The following is a 22,037-nucleotide window of genomic DNA, read 5'->3' on the forward strand; positions in this document are numbered from 1 at the left end:
CTTGAAGACTGTCAGAGTTATCTGCTTTACAGTGTGATTCACCTTACCTGGTTTTCCATGCAGATAAGGTAGTTTTGCCTACAAAACCTGGTTTTCTTCCTAAGGTTGTGTCTAATAAGAATATTAACCAGGAAATTGTTGTTCCTTCTCTGTGTCCTAATCCTTCTTCAAAGAAGGAACGTCTGTTACACAATCTTGATGTGGTTCGTGCTTTAAAGTTCTACTTACAAGCAACTAAGGATTTCAGGCAAACAACTTCATTGTTTGTTATCTATTCTGGTAAGAGGAGAGGTCATAAGGCGACTGCTACCTCTCTTTCCTTTTGGCTGAAAAGCATCATCCATTTGGCCTATGACCCTGCTGGCCAGCAGCGTCCCGAAACAATTACTGCTCATTTTACCAGAGCAGTGGCTTCCACATGGGCTTTTAAAAATGAGGCTTCTGTTGAACAAATTTGTAAGGCAGCGACTTGGTCTTCGCTGCATACTTTTTCCAAATTTTACAAATTCGATACTTTTGCTTCTTCGGAGGCTATTTTTGGGAGAAAGGTTTTACAAGCAGTGGTGCCTTCCGTTTAAAGTACCTGTCTTGTTCCCTCCCTTATACCGCCGCCACCTACATAAAGTTATTAGTTTTGCCCTCCTAAAAGTTTTCAACAACATCCTTACTGGCATGGAAAAAGGAGACCTAACTGGTAGCTATTTTCCTTGATTTTGCAAAGGCCTTTGGCACTGTAGACTACGACATTCTACTGCTCAAACTAAAAAAACTCAGGTATTGGAGATTGTCCGCTAATCTGGTTTCTATCATATGTATCGGATCGATCACAATATGTCTCCATTTCTGACAGCGACTCCCTCCCTCTCCCAGTCACGTGTGGTGGTCTCCAAGGTTCCATTCTTGCCCCCCTACTATTCCCATTATTTATAAATTATCTGCCTAATGTCTGCAAATCCTCAACTGTACACATGTACGCAGATGACACAGTAATCAAGGCAAGCAAATTCGATCTACCGCAGCTTGAGGCAATGCTCCAAGACCAGTTCACAGAGGTAGTGGATCTCAAAACTCTTCCTAAGCACTGTTACAATGATCTTTGGAACGGTACCTAAATTACAAAAACTTCAAAATTCCCATCTATGCATCAAAACAAAATCAAATTGCACACTTACCGCAGTCCACTCTTTCAATTTCTTGGATATGTTGTTAGACCCCAAAACAAATCCTGCCTAAGCACTACAGTAAAGGACAAGATTGTACAGCAAATGCTGATGCTAATCATTGATTATGGGGATGTAGTATATGCACCTGCACCGCAAACTCACTTTAATAAACTTAATACATTGTATAACTCATTCTGCCGCTTTGTGCTACAATGTAACTACAGAATCAAGCATTGTGACATGGTAAAAGAACTAAACTGGCTGTCTCTGGTATCCAGACGCACCCTCCATCTTTCCTGCCTTGTGTTTAAAGGGATGGTAAACTCAGTATAGGGTGAATATGTTATAGGTATTATCAAATATTATAAATTTTCTCATGAAATTTCACTAAAAACATGAAATAGCCGATTGGCTGAACCAATCAGCCAATCGGATTGAACTTGAATCTGATTGGCTGATTCAATCAGCCAATCAGATTTTTCTACCTTAATTCCGATTGGCTGATAGAATCCTATCAGCCAATCGGAATTCGACGGATGCCATCTTGGATGACGTCATTTAAAGGTACCTCATTCCTCTTTCAGTCTTCGTGCCGGATGGATGCTCCGCGGCAGAGGAGCGAAGAAAGAAGATTGAAGATGCTGCTTTGCTGGAAGATATCACCAGATGGAAGAAGACTTCTCTGCAGCTTGATTGAAGACATCACCCGGATCGGATGAAGAGTTCTGCTCGGCTGGGTGAATACAAGGTAGGGAGATCTTCAGGGGGGTAGTGTTAGGTGTATTTAAGGGGGGTTTGGGTTAGATTAGGGGTATGTGGGTGGTGGGTTGTAATGTTGGGGGGTGGTATTGTGTTGTTGTTTTTTTCAGGCAAAAGAGCAGTTTTCTTTGGGGCATGCCCCGCAAAAGGCCCTTTTAAGGGCTGGTAAGGTAAAAGAGCTAACTTTTTTAATTTAGAATAGGGCAGGGAAATTTTTTTATTTTGGGGGTTTATTATTTTATTAGGGGGCTTAGAATAGGTGTAATTAGCTTAAAAATCTTGTAATTTTTTTTTATTTTTTGAAATTTAGTGTTTTTTTTTTTTTGTGTAATTTAGTTTAGATTATTTTATTGTATTTTAGTTTAGATATTTGTAGTTTATTTAATTTATTGATAGTGTAGGTGTATTTGTAACTTAGGTTAGGATTTATTTTACAGGTAAATTGGTAATTATTTTAACTATGTAGCTATTAAATAGTTATTAACTATTTAATAGCTATTGTACCTAGTTAAAATGAATACCAAGTTACCTGTAAAATAAATATAAACCCTAAAATAGCTACAATGTAATTATTAATTACACTGTAACTATCTTAGGGTTTATTTTATAGGTAAGTATTTAGATTTAAATAGGAATATTTTAATTAATAATATTTATATTAGATTTATTTTAATAAGAGTTTAGTTAGGGATGCTCGAGTTAGATAGGGTTATTATACTTAATATATATATAATATAATAACGATATTAACTATATTAACCCTAATATAATTAGGGTTAATATAGTTAATATAGCTGGCGGCGGTGTAGGGGGATTAGATTAGGGGTTAATGTGTTAAATATAGGCGGCGGCGATGTAGGGGGATTAAATTAGGGGTTAATACATTTAATATACAGGGAGTGCAGAATTATTAGGCAAGTTGTATTTTTGAGGATTAATTTTATTATTGAACAACAACCATGTTCTCAATGAACCCAAAAAACTCATTAATATCAAAGCTGAATAGTTTTGGAAGTAGTTTTTAGTTTGTTTTTAGTTATAGCTATTTTAGGGGGATATCTGTGTGTGCAGGTGACTATTACTGTGCATAATTATTAGGCAACTTAACAAAAAACAAATATATACCCATTTCAATTATTTATTTTTACCAGTGAAACCAATATAACATCTCAACATTCACAAATATACATTTCTGACATTCAAAAACAAAACAAAAACAAATCAGTGACCAATATAGCCACCTTTCTTTGCAAGGACACTCAAAAGCCTGCCATCCATGGATTCTGTCAGTGTTTTGATCTGTTCACCATCAACATTGCGTGCAGCAGCAACCACAGCCTCCCAGACACTGTTCAGAGAGGTGTACTGTTTTCCCTCCTTGTAAATCTCACATTTGATGATGGACCACAGGTTCTCAATGGGGTTCAGATCAGGTGAACAAGGAGGCCATGTCATTAGATTTTCTTCTTTTATACCCTTTCTTGCCAGCCACGCTGTGGAGTACTTGGACGCGTGTGATGGAGCATTGTCCTGCATGAAAATCATGTTTTTCTTGAAGGATGCAGACTTCTTCCTGTACCACTGCTTGAAGAAGGTGTCTTCCAGAAGCTGGCAGTAGGACTGGGAGTTGAGCTTGACTCCATCTTCAACCCGAAAAGGCCCCACAAGCTCATCTTTGATGATACCAGCCCAAACCAGTACTCCACCTCCACCTTGCTGGCGTCTGAGTCGGACTGGAGCTCTCTGCCCTTTACCAATCCAGCCACGGGCCCATCCATCTGGCCCATCAAGACTCACTCTCATTTCATCAGTCCATAAAACCTTAGAAAAATCAGTCTTGAGATATTTCTTGGCCCAGTCTTGATGTTTCAGCTTGTGTGTCTTGTTCAGTGGTGGTTGTCTTTCAGCCTTTCTTACCTTGGCCATGTCTCTGAGTATTGCACACCTTGTGCTTTTGGGCACTCCAGTGATGTTGCAGCTCTGAAATATGGCCAAACTGGTGGCAAGTGGCATCTTGGCAGCTGCACGCTTGACTTTTCTCAGTTCATGGGCAGTTATTTTGCGCCTTGGTTTTTCCACACGCTTCTTGCGACCCTGTTGACTATTTTGAATGAAACGCTTGATTGTTCGATGATCACGCTTCAGAAGCTTTGAAATTTTAAGAGTGCTGCATCCCTCTGCAAGATATCTCACTATTTTTGACTTTTCTGAGCCTGTCAAGTCCTTCTTTTGACCCATTTTGCCAAAGGAAAGGAAGTTGCCTAATAATTATGCACACCTGATATAGGGTGTTGATGTCATTAGACCACACCCCTTCTCATTACAGAGAATGATGTGGTCAAAATACTCATTTGCCTAATAATTCTGCACTCCCTGTAGGTGGCCACGGTGTAGGGGGATGTAGATTAGATGCAAAAGAGCTGATTACTTTGTGACAAAGCCCCACCAAAAGCCCTTTTAAGGGCTGGCAAAAGAGCTAAATTCTTTGGGGCATGCCCCGCAAAAAGCCCTTTTAAGGGCTGGCAATAGAGCAGTTTACTTTGTGGTAATGCCACGCAAAAAGCCCTTTTCAGGGCTATTTTTAGGGTTAGATTTAGGTTTAGTGGTAGGGATAGTTTAGTATTTTAGGGGTTAAATAATTTAATATAGCTGGCGGCAGGGTAGGGGGATTAGATTAGGGGTTAAATAATTTAATATAGCTGGCGGCGGGGTAGGGGGATTAAATTAGGGGTTAATTAATTTAATATAGCTGGCGACGGGGTAGGGGGATTAAATTAGGGGTTAATCATTTTAAAATAGATGGCGGTGGTGTAAGGGGCTCACTTTAGGGGGTAGTTTAATATAGTTGGCGACGGTGTAGGGGGATCACATTAGGGGGTAGTTAATGTAGGTGGCGGCGGGGTCCGGGAGTGGCGGTTTAGGGGTTAAATATTTATTAGGGATTGCGGCGGGGGATCGCGGTTGACAGGTAGATAAACATTGCGCATGCGTTAGGTGTTAGGTTTTATTTAGCAGATCGCGATTGACAGGTAGACATTGCGCATGCGTTAGATGCAAACGAATGCGCATGCGTTAAAAATTAGAATATCGGGAACGAGCAATCAGTATGACGTGAGGAGAGGGTGGAGAGAGGACAAAGGACATAGTGTTGTTACAGGCATATAAAAGGGGCAGAGCGAGGCGGGGAGATGCGGAGCAAACAGGTTACAAAACATTAGGAAAATTGAGGATAAATACATATAAATATAAAAAAAGAATAATGCGGTTTGTTCATATATACCTATAGCAGTGTAAATATGAAATTGTAAAGTAAATGAGTTTACCATCCCTTTAAGAGCTTTTCTGGAAAGCTCCCACCCTACCTGAGCAGAATGCTCACCCCGGCTCTTGCCACCTCCTATAACTCTGATCTAGTACCAACACATTATTTAGTCTGCCTCAATACAAAAAGAAAGCAGCTCGATCCTCCTTTTCCTACAGAGCACCACAATTATGGAACGACCTCCCACACACTTTCAAACCTTCACCAAGCCTAAAATCCTTTAAGAGATCCCTCTCTGCATATTTTTAAAAACAGAATGCACCTGTCATGGTTGATAATATATTTCCTACATGTTCTATCTTAAATTTTGTATATATTGTGTATTAATATTGTTTTGTATTTTATTGTACCCTATTGTATCAATGCAATGTTTTGTGGACCCAGGACATACTTAAAAATGAGAGAAATCTCAATGTATCCTTCCTGGTAAAATATTTTATAAATAAATAAATAAATAAATAAATAAAATGTAGACTTTAGACTGAAAGTTTGGTTCAGTGTTGTTTTTGGGTATCAGCACAGTATTGAATCTAGACTGTTCTTGTTGAGCTGAGACTAAGCTGAAAATCTTCTTTAATGTGTTGTCACCTGATGAGATGCAGTTCCTCCTGTGCGTGATGACTGTTATCTTCCTTCCTGCCAGTGTATGCTATCTTTAGCAACTAACAAGCAATTAACAATCAAAGCTAAGTATTGCCTAATGTGTAATCATTGTTTTGTTTAGCATAAATTGTAAATAAAAGTGACCTATTTATTCTTTATTCAGTACTTATCGTTACCATAGTGCTCTTCCTGGTGCAAACAGTCTCTGTTGTTCCCCACCAAACTCTGAGTGTATGAGATTTCAATACCTATGTTTAGACATAGATAACCTTAGTAGGTCTGTTTTACTTGCAGACTTAGACATTTTTTTATGGGCATGTTCTTGAGAACAACAAGCAATGGTATTAAATGAGCAAAAACAGCAATTTCAAATACAAAAATACACATGAAGGAATAATTTCCTATACATTTTATACTCTATGACCCAGATTACAAGTTATGTGGTAAACCCGTTGCATACACACTGCGCAAAATGGGGCCGTACCGCTATTTTCATAGCGCCGCCATTACAAGTCATCATAAAACTTTCTTTTCGCATATGGTATGGTGTGGTAAGCCATATACCACACAAAAGACAAGTTCTGACTTGGCGTGCCTGTGAACATATTCCCCCATTGAACCCTATGGAGAAAAGAAAATTTTAGAAAAACCTAACACTTTAACATAAGCCCCTAGTCTAATAACCCCAAAACTGCCGTTCCCCCACATCTCCAACACTAAATAAAGCTATTAACCCCTAAACCGCCATCCTCCCACATCATGAACACTATAATAAACCTATTATCCCTAAACAGCCGCCCCTCCACATCTCGACTACTATAATAAACCTATTAACCCCTAAACCACCGTCCCCCCACATTGCGACTACTATAATAAACCTATTAACCACTAAAATGCTGTCCCCCCACATCGCAACTACCTAAATTAAACTATTAAACCCTAAACCTAACACCCCCTAACTTTAAATTACAGTTACAATACACTAACTAGCATTAAAACTTAAGCTTAAACTAAAAATAAAACTAACATTACTTGCTTAAATAAAAAGAAATATACCAAAATAATAAACCTAACATTACAAAAAAAAATAAAACCTAACATTACAAAAAATAACAAATCCTAACATTACAAAAACAAAAAACCTCTAAAATTACTCAAAATAATAAAAAGCTATTACAGAAAATAACCAATACAATTATCCTAAAACAAAACAAAATATTCCTATTCTAATACCCTCCCTGTAAAAAAAAAACACCCCAAAATAAAAAAAACAACCTAGGGCGCGATCCGATAAACGGCGTAGTTTGCGGCGCAAGCGAGGGAACCTGCGTCGCCCGCAGTTTCAGCTCGCAACTCGAGCTATCCCATATACGGCACCGTCAGATGCTAACATGCCGTAAGTCGGATAAACCAGCGATGTCCAGAAATCTGCGCAAGTACAAATTTCTGGCGTCGCCAGTGACTTACGGCACGTTAGAAACTGCCGGCGCCTACAAAACCTGACTAAAGTCTAAATCACCCGCACTGTCTAACACGCCTCCCTAACATAGCCCGACACGTCTAACCCTCTATCCGCTATCCCACCTCACTATCCTAACAATAAAATATGTATTAACCCCTAAACCGCTGCTCCCGGAGCCCGCCGCTACCTAATAAAGTTATTAACCCCTAAACCGCCGCCAGCTATATTAAATCTATAACCCCCTAAAGTGAGCCCCTACCCCGCCGCTATCTATTTTAAAATTATTAACCCCTAATCTAATCCCCCTACCCCGCCGCCATCTATATTAAATTATTTAACCCCTAAAATACTAAACTATCCCTACCACTAAACCTAAGTCTAACCCTACAAATAGCCCTGAAAAGGGCTTTTTGCGTGGCATTGCCCCAAAGTAACAGCTCTTTTGCCAGCCCTTAAAAGGACTTTTTGCGGGGCATGTCCCAAAGAATACAACTCTTTTGCCAGCCCTTAAAAGGGCTTTTGGCGGGGCTTTGTCACAAAGTAAACTGCTCTTTTGCCTACAATCTACATCCCCCTTCACCGCGGCCACCTATAATAAATGTATTAACCCCTAATCTAATCCCCCTACACCGCCGCCAGCTATATTAACTATATTAACCCTAATTATATTAAGGTTAATATAGTTAATATAGTTATTATATTATATATATTAACTATATTAACCCTAATTATATTAGGGTTAATATAGTTAATATCGTTATTATAATATATATATATATATATATATATATATATATATATATATATATATATATATATATTAAGTATAATAACCCTATCTAACTCTAACATCCTAACTAAACTCTTATTAAGATAAATCTAATATTAATATTATTAATTAAAATATTCCTAGGTAGCTATTAAATAGTTCATAACTATTTAATAGCTATTATACCTAGTTAAAGTAATTAACAATTTACCTGTAAAATAAATATAAACCCTAACATAGCTACAATGTAATTATTAATTATATTGTAGCTATCTTAGGGTTTATTTTATAGGTAAGTATTTAGATTTAAATAGGAATATTTTAGTTTATAATATGAATTAGATTTATTTAATAAGAATTTAGTTAGGGGTGTTAGGGTTAGATAGAGTTAATATAGTTAATGTAAATACTATAGTAATATAATTAGGGTTAATATAGTTAATATATATAATGTAATAACTATATTAACTATAATATACTTAGGGTTAATATAGATGATATAGCTGGCGGTGGGGTAGATTAAATTAGGGGTTAATAATTTTAATATAGCTGGCGGCGGTATAGGGGGATTAGATTATGGGGTTAATCATTTTTATATAGGTGGTGGCGGTGTAAGGGGTCAGATTAGGGGATAGATAAGGTAGATGGCGGCGGTGTAAGGGGTTCACATTAGGGGATAGATCAGTTAGATGGTGGCGGTTTTAGGGGTTAGCATTAGGGGATAGATCAGTTAGATGGTGGAGGTTTTAGGGGTTCACAGTAGGGGATAGATCAGTTAGATGGTGGCGGTTTTAGGGTCTCACAGTAGGGGGTTAGTTTATGTAGATGGCGGCGGTTTAGGGGTTAAATACTTTATTAGGGATTGCGGCGGGGGATCGCGGTTGACAGGGAGATAGACATTGCGCATGTGTTAGGTGTTAGGTTTTATTTAGCAGATCGCGGTTGACAGGGAGATAGACATTGCGCATGCGTTAGGTGTTAGGTTTTATTTAGCAGATCGCGGTTGACAGGTAGATAGACATTGCGCATGCGTTAGGTGTTAGGTTTATTTAGCAGCCAGTTTAGGGAGTTACGGGGCTCCAATAGTCAGCGTAAGGCTTCTTACGGCTGCTTTTTGTGGCGAGGTGAAAATGGAGTAAGATTTCTCCATTTTCGCCACATAAGTCCTTACACTGTATATTGGATACCAAACTGCGCGGGTTTGGTATACCTGCCTATGGCCCAAAAAACTATGGGCGACGGCAGAAATATACGCGCGTAACTTCTAGGTTACGCCGTATATAGGATACCAAACCCGTGCAAATATTGGCGTCGCCAGCTTTTGCGGGCGACGATTTTTGTCGGATCGACCCCCTGATCTCTAAATAAACTACCAATAGCCCTTAAAAGGGCCTTTTGTTGTGCATTGCCCTAAAGTTAACAGCTCTTTTGCAAAAAAGAAACAAATTACCCCCTAACATTACAACCCCCCACCCCCGCAAACCCCCAAAATAAAAAAAAAAATTAATTAAAAAGGCCAAATCTACCCATTGCCCCCAAAAGGACATTTGTATGGACATTACCATTTTTTGTTTTGGGGGTTTGGGGGGATGGGAGTTTGTTTAGAGGCTAATTTGTTTATTTTCTTTACAAAAAAGCTGTTAATTTTATGACAATATAAACAAGAAAAAAGGGGAAGCGCCTAAAAACAGTTAGCTATAAAACATAAATAACCAAAGAGCATATGCTACTATTTACTACTTAGTGTAAAATAGCAATTAAAAATGTTAAAAACACATCTATAAAATCCAATGTTAAATTTATTTATATAACACACAAATATAACATTTACCACCAGTGGTATCTAACCAAAAAATCTAAAAACAAAGAAATCTTATACACAAGCTATATCAAATAAATAACTATTTAGGATTTCCTAAACAAAAGTTTACTGAAAATGGCTCCTATACAAACTGCTATATCAAATGCGGCACCCAAAGTCCGCCTATGTGAAATAAGTTATTTGCATATGGACCAGGAATATCTGTTACTTCTGGTATCAAGGCTATCTAGCCAATGTTAATGTAGAAATATATTAAATAGTTTATGTTTTAAAAATTATCTTTCATAATATAGAACAGTCCCAAGTTAATGGCAGGTATAGGTTATTTGTACCCGTAATGTGTTCCGCTGTTTGCTAGAGAAATTCTGGTAGAGAAATTTTGGTATAAGTTTGAAGCCAAGACTAGATGCTTTGATTTACAATCTTAACAGTCCAAATGTGAACCGTTTGACCAATGGCAAGAGCGGATTACCGGCAGAGTGCGGCTGTTAATTTTCAAAAGAAGTCCTTCAGAGCACTCTGAAATGGATCACTTTGCTATTGTTTAAAATCTTGTGGTGTATAAACTCCTCATCTCTTCTCATCAAGGCGTTTCAGCTGCAATAGCCTTTTTCAAGACGGATTTCAGCAATGGTGAGTTATGGGGATAGTGTTAGTTTTTTTTTTTTTTTTTTTTTTTTTTAAAGATTAGGGCTTTTCTTATTTTTATGTGCTTAAAAAGAGCTGATAGCCCGTTTAATGGAAATGCCCATACAAATGCCCTTTTCAGGGCAATGGGTAGATTAGGCTTTTTGTTTTAGTTCGTTTTTTATGTTTATTTTGGGGGTTTGGGGGGTGGGAGGTTATAATGTTAGAGGGTAATTTGTTTATTTTCTTTGCAAAAGAGCTGATAAATTTAGGGCAATGCCCTACAAAAGGCCATTTTAAGGCCTATTGGTAGTTTATTTAGAGATTAGGTTTTTTTTAGGGTGTTTTTTTACGGGTGTATAAGAATTTTAATTTTGTGTAATTTTAGAGGGTTTTTTTGTAATGTTAGGTTTATTAATTTATTTTATTTTTTTAAACATCTAATGTTTATTTAATATTGGCAATGTGGGGGGAGGCGGTTTAGAGGTTATTAGGTTTATTTATTAGTTGCGATGTGGAAGGATGGCGGTTTAGGCGTTAATATGTTTATTTCTTAGTTGCGATGCGGGCGGATGGCGAATTAGGGGTTAATGTAGTTTATGGGTGTTAGTGTACTTTGTTACATATTTTTTATTTGTTTTGTGTCTTTGAATGCGGAATGAATAGGCCATAATGATTGCGGTACAGCCATACCGCTCGACTTGTAGTATCAAGAAGCTAACCATTCCGCACACGATATAGTAGGTATAACAAGTGATTTGGAACAAATTAAGCGGAATCAAAATTTATAGGACAGTGTCCCTTTAAAGGGACATTAACCATCTCTTGATTCTGTGTAAAAAAAAATTGTGCTCTATCCCACGCTTCCTAGAGAGACAAAAAAGCTAAATCGGTAACCTAGGTTATCAATATGCTGCAAATTGCCTAAAATACAAAAGCACTAAGCAGTGGCATATACTTAATATAAATCATTGCAATATGCATTAATCATCTATATAAAATTATTTTACTTTTTAATTTATTTAAACTTACTTTCGGCAGTTTCCATTACTTCTTGTCACAGCCCTACACGGAGGTTTGGGGGCCTATTTATCAAGCTCCGTATGGAGCTTGATGCCCCGCGTTTCTGGTGAGTCTTCAGACTCGCCAGAAACACAAGTTATGTGTGTCTAAAGACCGTTGCTCCATAACCTGTCCGCATGCTCTGAGGCGGGGGACAGACATTGTTGAAAAATCAACCCGATAGTATTGACACCCCCGGCATTGCACAAGAACTGCTGGTGAAATAATAAATGCTGAGAGAATATGCTGTCAGCATTTATCAATGTGCGGCCATAATATCGGATCATGTCTGCCCACACATTAATAAACAGGCCCCTTGGTCTCTACAGGAAGTTTTATCTAGCAAGATGTCTTACAACTTCCACAGTTTAGTATTAAAGGTCAATTTGGATGAATTAGTTGCCCGGTTTTTTATAAACCTATTAAAAACAAGGACCCTTTAATTCATCAAAATTGACATTTCACTCCTTTTCTTCAAAAACTTACCTTTTAATCCTGACAGCCGCTCCAGCAATTCCCCCGGCCGTCGGAAGTCTCTTCTTACGTCAGAAATGATGAATCCGGCTTCCTCCAATCATAGCTTTCCCCCCGGGGGGATCATCGCTTGATGCAACTCCATGACTGGAGAAAGCCGGATTCATCATTTTGGACCCGCGAAGAGGGCTTGCGACAGGCGGAGGAAGCGCTGGAGCGGCTTTCAGGATTAAAAGAATTAGTTTTTGAAGAATTATTAAAAACCGGGCACTAATTCATCAAAATTAACCTTCATTTTAAGTGAATAAACAGTCAGATTTGCTCATGCTCAGAACTGCCAGAATGAAACTTAAAAGAATACGAAACCCAAAATGTTTCTTTCATGATTCAGATAGAGCATGGGATTTTTAAACATTTTTCTACTTTATTTTTATTTTTATTTTTTCTTTGTTCCTTTGGTATCTTTTGTTGAAAAGCAGGGATGTCAGCTTAGGAGTCGGACCATTTCTGGAGCACTATATGGCAGCAGTTTTCTATGAATGTTATTCATTTGCAAGAGCACTAGAGAGCAGCACTATTTTCTACCATGTAGTGCTCCAGATGCCTACCTAGGTATCTCTTAAACACTATCCGAAAAGACCACTGCTCCAAAACCTTAAACACTATCCGAAAGGAGCTTGACGGCCCGTGTTTCTGGCAAGTCTTCAGGCTCGCCAGAAACAGCAGTTATGAAGCAGCGGTCACAAAGACCGCTGCTCCATAACCTGTCCGCCTGCTCTGAGCAGGTGGACAGACATCGCCGGAAATCAACCCGATCGAGTACGATCGGGTTGATTGACACCCCCTGCTGGTGGCCTATTGGCCGCGAGTCTACAGCGGGTGACGTTGCACCAGCGGCTCTTGTGAGCTGCTGGTGCAATGCTAAATACGGAGAGCGTATTGCTCTCCATATTCAGCAAGGTCTGGCGGACCTGATCCGCACTCTCGAATCAGGTCCGCCAGACCTTGTTAAATAGCGGCCTGAATATCATGGGAATGAAGCAAATTGTATAATAGAAGTAAACTGGAAAATGTTTTAAAATGGTTCGCTCTGTCTGAATCTAAAAAGAAAATTTTTGTGATTCACATCCCTTAAACCCCTTAAAGGCACAGTCTAGGCCAAAATAAACTTTCATGATTCAGATAGAGCATGTAATTTTAAACAATTTTCCAATTTACTTTTATCACCAATTTTTCTTTGTTCTCTTGGTATTCTTAGTTGAAAGCTTAACCTAGGAGGTTCATATGCTAATTTCTTAGACCTTGAAGCCCACCTCTTTTCAGATTGCATTTTAACAGTTTTTCCCCACTAGAGGGTGTTAGTTCACGTATTTCATATAGATAACACTGTGCTTGTGCACGTGAAGTTATCTGGGAGCAGGCACTGATTGGCTAGACTGCAAGTCTGTCAAAAGAGCTGAAAAAGGGGCCATTTGCAGAGGCTTAGATACAAGATAATCACAGAGGTTAAAAATATATTATTATAACTGTGTTGGTTATGCAAAACTGGGGAATGGGTAATAAAGGGATTATCTATCTTTTAAAACAATAACAATTCTGGTGTAGACTGTCCCTTTAAGGACCACAGCACTTTTCCATTTTCTGACCGTTAGGGACCAGGGCTATTTTTACATTTCTGCGGTGTTTGTGTTTAGCTGTAATTTTCCTCTTACTCATTTACTGTACCCACACATATAATAAATCGTTTTTCTCGCCATTAAATGGACTTTCTAAAGATACCATTATTTTCATCATATCTTATAATTTACTATAAAAAAATTATAAAATATGAAGAAAAAAATGCAAAACAAACACACTAACTTTGACTCCCAAAATCAACATCTACAACCACCAAAAAACAACCATACTAAATAGTTTCTAAATTTTTACCTGAGTTTAGAAATACCCAATGTTTACATGTTCTTTGCTAGTTTTGCAAGTTAGCACTTTGCAATTTCCAAACCTCTTTTTTTCAAAATTAGCGCTAGTTACATTGTAACACTGATATCTGTCAGGAATCCCTGAATATCCCCTGACATGTATATATATATATATTTTAGAAGACAACCCAAAGTATTTATCTAGGCCCATTTTGTTGTATTTCCTGCCACCATTTCACCGCCAAATGCGATTAAATAAAAAAAAAATTTCACTTTTTCACAATTTTTTTTCACAAACTTTAGGTTTCTCACTGAAATTATTTACAAACAGCTTGTGCAATTATGGCACAAATGGTTGTAAATGCTTCTCTGGGATCCCCTTTGTTCAGAAATAGCAGACTTATATGGCTGTGGTGTTGCTTTTTGATTATTAGAAGGCCGCTATATGCCACTGCGCACCACATGTGTATTATGCCCAGAAGTGAAGGGGTTAATTAGAGAGCATGTAGGGAGCTTGTAGGGTTAATTTTAGCTTTATTGTAGTGTAGTAGACAACCCAAAGTATTGATCTACGCCCATTTTGGTATATTTCATGCCACCATTTCACCGCCAAATGCGATCAAATAAAAAAAAAAGTTATATTTTTCACAATTTTAGGTTTCTCACTTTAATTAATTGGAAACAGCTTGTGCAATTATGGCACAAATGGTTGTAAATGCTTCTCTGGGATCCCCTTTGTTCAGAAATAGCAGACATATATGACTTTGGCATTGCTTTTTGGCAATTAGAAGGCCGTAAAATGCCGCTGCGCATCACACGTGTATTATGTCTAGCAGTAGGGAGCTTGCAGGGTTAATTTTAGCTTTAATGTAGAGATCAGAATCCCACCTGACACATCATACTCCCTAATCCCTCCTAAACAGCTCTCTTCCCTCCCCCACCCCACAATTGTCCACGTCATCTTAAGCACTGGCAGAAAGTCTGCCAGTACTAATGAGAGTGGAGGGCCCTCTAGTGGGCCAGTAACAACATTAAGGGATTAACAACTTGAAGTCTGGAGAATGCTAGGGTGTTTTTGTTACAATGTTGCAGGCGAGGAGGCGGTGTTTTGTGCTTACCTTTATAGGGTCCTGCAGCAGTGTATCCGGCCTCTTTCTGTTCCAGACTTCGAGGAGAAAGTTTTTCTTTGTTCAGAGCTTGAATGATGGAGAGATCTAGAAGGAAGTCGGTGCCTCCCAAGCGCTTTAGGGAGGTTGTGGAGGTCGCAGCAAGGAAGAAGGGACCTGCAATGCAGAGAGAGGAGGACATGTCAGATGATGCGGTACCCCCCACACCCCAAAAACCCCCACCTAGCAGGAGTTTCAATAAAGGGAAAGGGCCTAAGAGAAGTGGGGAAGGTGGATTGCCCGCTCTCCCGCCAGCTGCCATGGCGGCGGTTCTAGCCCTGGCCCTGGCCCAATCCCTTGCCACGGTTGTGGTGCCATCTGCACAGGGCCGGGCCGGAATAGTGGCAGTGGCGGCCGGAGGGAGCACGGAGGACCGTGGCCGGATTGCAGAGTGCGCAGCAGGCCCTCCCTCCACAGATGGCGGCTCTCGCGAGAGTTCCTCCTCACGTGCTTCCAGTGGGATCGCGGCCGCCATCTTGGAGAGAGGGATGAAAGAGCAGGAGGAGGACCGCGCGACCGGAGCAGCCCAGGTAACTTGGGGAGGCTCCGGTTCACGGAGGGGGGCTCCGGCGGCCACAGGGAGGGTCCAGGGGGTCTCAGGGCACTTACCTGGGGTGTCGGGTGCTGTGCTAGCAGAGGATGGCGCGGTAAGGCCCGGAACAAGCGCGCATGCGCAGAGGCAAGCTGGTGCGCATGTTGAGAGGGCCGAAGTGATGCAGGGGGCGGTTAGGCCCGGGACAAGCGCACAGGCGCAGAGGACAGGAGGAGTGCATGCTGAGAGGGCTGAGGCAAATGATAGGGCGAGTAGGCCCGGAACCAGCGCTCTTGCGCAAAGGGAGCTGAGGGCACATATGGAAAGCAGGAATGGCATGCAAGCTGCGAATGTGGGAATGCAGCAGCAGGGGAGCTTAGCTGGAGAGCATGTGGGGATGACATGGGCTGGGAACACAAGGCAATTTGTGGGAAGTATGCATGGGGCTGCGTGTGGGGCTCCTATGGACACCCAGGGCTTGGTAAACAGGGATTGAATGCATGACAACCAGGGAGTGTGTATGGAGGAAATGATAAAAAGGGCTGTTCAAGCAGCTATGAGTGACGCAGGTATGATGGCCCGTCCTGGGTTCTGTGACAACGCCCAGGGGGGTCCTGTTCAAGAGGCAATTATTTCCAGGGCGGTGGCAAACGCACTGGGCATGAATACAAGGGGGGTGCAGAGTGGGTCTAGGATGGGGGCCTCAGTCGGGGACCCTCCAGTGAACCAGATGTCTCACCAAGTTGCTTTGTCTCCCCAGGTTACACCGGCAGCAGAGATGAGGACACCTGCGGGATCATCCAGTGCGCTGGTGGTGGTGGGGCCCAGCAGGGAACAGCAGAAGGAGGCTGACCCAGTCCAGATGACAGCGGCAGACGCCGACAGACCTGCAGTGGGTGAGTCCTTTGTTCTAAACACTACACACGCTGACACTGACACTTCTTCTAGCGGGTCAGGTTCTGAGAGCGGGGAGGACCTAGGGCTAGTGGGAAAAGGGCAGCGTAGGATGTTTAGATGGATCAAAAAGATGGCAGCGAATCAGGCAAAGGGGAGGTCTGTAGGTACAGGGCAGGCAGAGGGGATAGCGGGGTCGTCAGGGACGGGCCCGAATATGCCCTTGGAGTCACCAATCCCGCGCAAAGTGGCGGCACAGGGAGACACGTATCCCTGTCTGGTGCACTCCCTTTATGGCCATCTCAAGGCTAAAGTTATTAAAAAAATTCAGGAGGGACGTTACGTCAATATTTTTGAGCTCTCACTGGATGCGTTCAGGGCCAAAGAGCGGGCCCTGGATGGATACGGTCCGTAACGGGTGCGTAGGCCGGAAACCTATGAAGAATGGTTGAAATGCTTCAGGGTCCTGGCGTCCTGCTATGTGGATAGGTGGCCCTTACAGGGGCACAACTTGTTCAAATACCAGGACACGATTGAGGACATCCATGTCAGGTTTAAGGAGGGCGCATGGCGGGAGTACAACATGGCCTTCAGAAGAAAGATGGTTGGCAACCATCTGCTTCATTTTGGGACAAAGGATATGCATCTGTGGTCCAAATTGGGCTTGGAGGGGCCATCCCCCCTTCCCTCCCCTGCGCGTCAGGTGCAGGGGCGGGTTGGGCAGAAGCAAGGTAGAAGGGGTAGAGAGTGCTGGAAATTCCAGGACAGATTGTGCGACAGAGGGAGCAGCTGTTCCTTTCGGCACATCTGCAAGCACTGCGGGGGGCCCCACCCAGGTGTGGAATGCGGAAAAAGAAAGGAGCAGGGACAGGCCAGACCGGCCATTAAGCTGGGAACTGGAGTTAAGGGCCCCAACACCGCTTAATCTGGCAGCCATGATGCCATGGCTGGCTGATTACCCGGATCAGAAGTCAGCGGTGCTGCTCCGGGACGGGCTGGGTGTGGGCTTTCAGATACCAGTGCGGGGTTTGGTTGTGGGGTCGGGGGTTCATAGGAACCTGAAAATGGCCTATGAGTTCCCACAGGTAGTGAGGGACAAACTGGCTAAGGAGGTTGCGATGGGCCGGGTGTCCGGCCCATTTTCAGTGATGCCCATAGCCGACCTAGTGGTCTCCCCCCTGGGGGTTGTACCTAAGAAAGAGGTAGGAAAGTTCAGGTTGATTCATCACCTGTCCTTCCCTAAGGGCGCGTCGGTAAATGACGCAATTGATCCGGACCTGAGTACAGTGCACTATCAATCGTTTGATGAGGCGCTGACGTTGGTGCGAGTGAAGGGCCCAGGGGCTCTGATGGCAAAGCTAGACATTGAGTCAGCTTTCAGATTATTGCCACTGCATCCCTCTGCCTTTAGGCTTATGGGGAGGAAGTTCGAGGGGGCATTCTACGTGGACAGGTGCCTGCCTATGGGGTGTTCGTTGTCATGCTCGTTGTTTGAGTGTTTCAGCACATTCCTTCATTGGGTGGTGACGGTGGCGTCGGGGGGGTGGGTCTGTGGCCCACTACCTGGACGATTTTCTGTTGGTAGGGAGAGCGCGAAGCACGGAGTGTGCGCGGCTCATGGCGGTAATGAGGGATATCACAGATAGGTTCGGTGTTCCCCTGGCTGCTGACAAGACGGAGGGCCCTTGCATGTGCCTTACGTTCCTAGGGATAGAGATTGACACGGTCAAGGCTCTATGTAGACTGCCAGACGATAAAGTGGAGCGTATGCGGCACATGGTGCGGCTAGTACGGGGGCAGGAGAGAGTGGCTATTGGGTTTGCTGAATTTTGCTGGAAGGGCGATTCCAATGGGAAGAGTCTTTAACAGGCGCCTGGAAGGGCAACTGAAGGGACCAATTGGAAGTGGCAAATGGATCAGAATCTCATCGGAGGTCCGAGAGGATCTGAGTGTGTGGGACACATTTTTGTCACACTTCAACGGGATTTGCCTATGGAGGCACCCAACGGTTTCTAATCAAGTGTTGCATCTGTTCACCGATGCAGCCGGCAGTTTCGGGTATGGCGCATACCTGGACGGTGAATGGAGTGTGGGGCCATGGCCCCGCGAATGGGTGGAGGCTGGCTGGGTCAAGAACTTGACTTTGCTGGAGCTCTTCCCCATTGTGGCTGCGGTGGAAATTTGGGGAAGGAGACTGGCTAATAGGTCAGTGGTATTCTGGTCGGACAATCTGAGCGTGGTGTACGCCATTAACAGATTGTCTGCCTCTTCGCCGGGGGTAGTTTGCTACTTGAGACATCTGGTGTTGCGCTGCTTGGAGCTCAACATCACGTTCACGGCCGAACACGTCCCGGGGGGTGCATAACGTTATCGCTGATGCACTCTCTCGATTCAACTGGGAGCAGTTTAGGAAGGCAGCGCCCAGGGCCGCGAAGGAGGGTCTAATATGCCCGTCTTTTCTTTGGCAGCTGTTCCAGGCTGGGAGGGGATCCTACCCCTAATCAGAGCATCGTTGGCGCCAAAGACTTGGTCTGCATACGTCAATCACTGGAATAAATGGGTGGCCTTCTGCCAACAGATGGGAGTGCAGGTGGAAGACGCATCCAGGGTACAGGTACTGGAATGGTTGGCTCAGTTAAGGATAGGAGGGGCTAGTAAAATGGGTGCAGCAAGCAAACTAGCAGCTTTAGCATTTTTTAATAAGGCATTGGGCTATGCTGACCACTCGAGGTCATTTCTGGTTCGTCAAGTGCTGAAAGGTTGGGGTAGGGTTCCCCCCCGTCCTAAGGATCGGAGGGAGCCCATAACATCGGGCCGGTTACGAGATCTGGCCAGACAATTGCAATCGGCCTGTACGTCGGACTATGAAAAACTCCTGTTTAGTGCAGCATTCGCGCTGGCTTTTGCGGGGGCATTACGAGTGGGGGAGTTGGTGTCCTCCTCCAAACTTAAAGGGACAGGGGGCATCCTGGCAGAGCACGTGCGTTGCTCGGGAGAGGGGCTTCTCCTGTTCGTTCCTCGGTCCAAAACGGACCAGGAAGGTAAGGGGGCATGGCTCCCGCTGCAGAGGCACGCATTTGAGGAATGCTGCCCGGTGCGATGTGTTGAGGAATTTCAAAGAGACATTCCTACATCCATTGGGCGTCCATCAGGGCACTGCGTTCAGCGGAAGGGCAGCAACTTGGATTCGCAACGTCCAGGGCGAACTTCCGATGGTTAGGGCGCAGGGGCCTCACGTGGGCTGATTTGCCGGCCTTATTGCAGGAGGCGCACAAGAGGTGGGGGCAGCCTAATGTGATAGTGCTGCACCTCAGGGGAAATGACTTGGGGTCTCTCCCAGCATTGGATTTGATAAAACGCATGATGGCAGACTTGAAGTGGGTACACACATGGCTTAAAAATGTTAAGTTGGGATGGTCCAATGTGGTCGCACGACTACATTGGCGGTATATTGTGACCCAGAAGGCCGCGTACAATGTACGAAAGAAGGTTAACCGGGAGATGGGAAGGACGGTCACGGCCTTAGGGGGCTTTGTGGTCAGACACGAGCTCTTAACGGCCGACAGGAAGGATCTGTTTCGCCCTGATGGTGTCCACCTGACGGATGTTGGTCTGGATATCTTCTTAAAAGACATCAGGAGCGCTTTATTGTTAGTTATAAAAAAATAAATAAAAAAAAGTTGTTGTAATTTGGTATAGTGTGTATATAGTTGCCTGTTGGCTTATTAGTTTGGCGGCAAGAGTACGCCTGGCTCTTGTGGCGGGTGGTCAAGGCCCTGGGGAGCGGGCACAGAAGGAGAAGAGTGACGGTCAAAAAGGGGGAGGGGTTACGCCCGCCCAGGCGCCGGATTGGGGGGGTCCCCTCCCTTACGAATACAGGCTGAAAATCTCTTATTTCCACAGCTCTCTTTTTGTGCCATTGGGCGTGAACAGCCGGGTGTCACGCTGCAAACACCGAAAGGGGCCTTGACCAGCTGTTGATAGGGGTTAGGTTTAGGGTGAGATGCCGCCAACGGATTGTTAACGAACTTGTTGCCAAGTTTGGAAGTTAATTTATTTGAGTGCCTGCAATGGTATTAAATATCATCGCAGGCACAAGTTAAATCGTTTATGTTTAAATAAACGTGACCGTGACTGGTCTTTGTTTTTTCTCCCAACTGAGTGTCTGGTCTGTTTATTTTTTATAAGTATAAGGTTTAAAGCAAGTCGTAAGATGGAATAGGGGGTTAAGACCTTATGAGAGTGGAGGGCCCTCTAGTGGGCCAGTAACAACATTAAGGGATTACCAACTTGAAGTCTGGAGAATGCTAGGGTGTTTTTGTTACAATGTTGCAGGTGAGGAGGCGGTGTTTTGTGCTTACCTTTATAGGGTCCTGCAGCAGTGTATCCGGCCTCTTTCTGTTCCAGACTTCGAGGAGAAAGTTTTTCCCCGCCCACCCGTCCCCTTGGGAAGAAGAAGAGAGTGGCGGCAGCGATGCGGCAGCATGAGGGTGAGTGAACCCGGCAGGGGTAGGTTTAATTGAGCTAGCCTTTTGTAAGCCCGGGTTGTTAATATAGCCACCCACCCACATCAGGAGGGTTGTACGATTCGCCTGATGGGGGGTGCTCTACTGGGTTGGGTGGAGATGCCCTAGCCGGCGGGTGGTCAAGGCCCTGGGGAGCGGGAACAGAAGGAGAAGAGTGACGGTCAAAAAGGGGGACGGGTTACGCCCGCCCAGGCGCCGGCTTGGGGGGTCCCCTCCCTTACGAATACAGGCTGAAAATCTCTTATTTCCACAGCTCTCTTTTTGTGCCATTGGGCGTGAACAGCCGGGTGTCACGCTGCAAACACCGAAAGGGGCCTTGACCAGCTGCTGATAGGGGTTAGGTTTAGGGTGAGATGCCGCCAACGGATTGTTAACGAACTTGTTGCCAAGTTTGGAAGTTAATTTATTTGAGTGCCTGCAATGGTATTAAATATCATCGCAGGCACAAGTTAAATCGTTTATGTTTAAATAAACGTGACCGTGACTGGTCTTTGTTTTTTCTCCCAACTGAGTGTCTGGTCTGTTTATTTCTTATAAGTATAAGGTTTAAAGCAAGTCGTAAGATGGAATAGGGGGTTAAGACCTTAAATATATATATTTTTTTTAAATAATAATAATTTTGCTGTGTATGATCCCCCCTTAGCCCCCAACCTCCCTAATCCCCCCCAAACAGCTCTCTAACCCTCCGCCTCTGCCTTATTGTGTGCCATCTTGGCTACTGGCAGCTGTCTGCCAGTAACCAGTTTGAAATAAAATATGTTTTATTTTTAATTGTTATGCTTTATTAAAAAAATATTGAATTTTTTTTGTAGTGTAGCTGACCCCCCCCTCAACATCCAACCCCCCCACCCTCTCCCAGATCCCTTAATTTTAAATTCCCACCCTCCCCGTCCCCAGTCCTCTCTTCCACCTTACTCATGCCATATTGTCCCATAGT

The sequence above is a fragment of the Bombina bombina genome, chromosome 5 (genome assembly GCF_027579735.1).
Source record: "Bombina bombina isolate aBomBom1 chromosome 5, aBomBom1.pri, whole genome shotgun sequence".
NCBI lineage: Eukaryota > Metazoa > Chordata > Amphibia > Anura > Bombinatoridae > Bombina > Bombina bombina.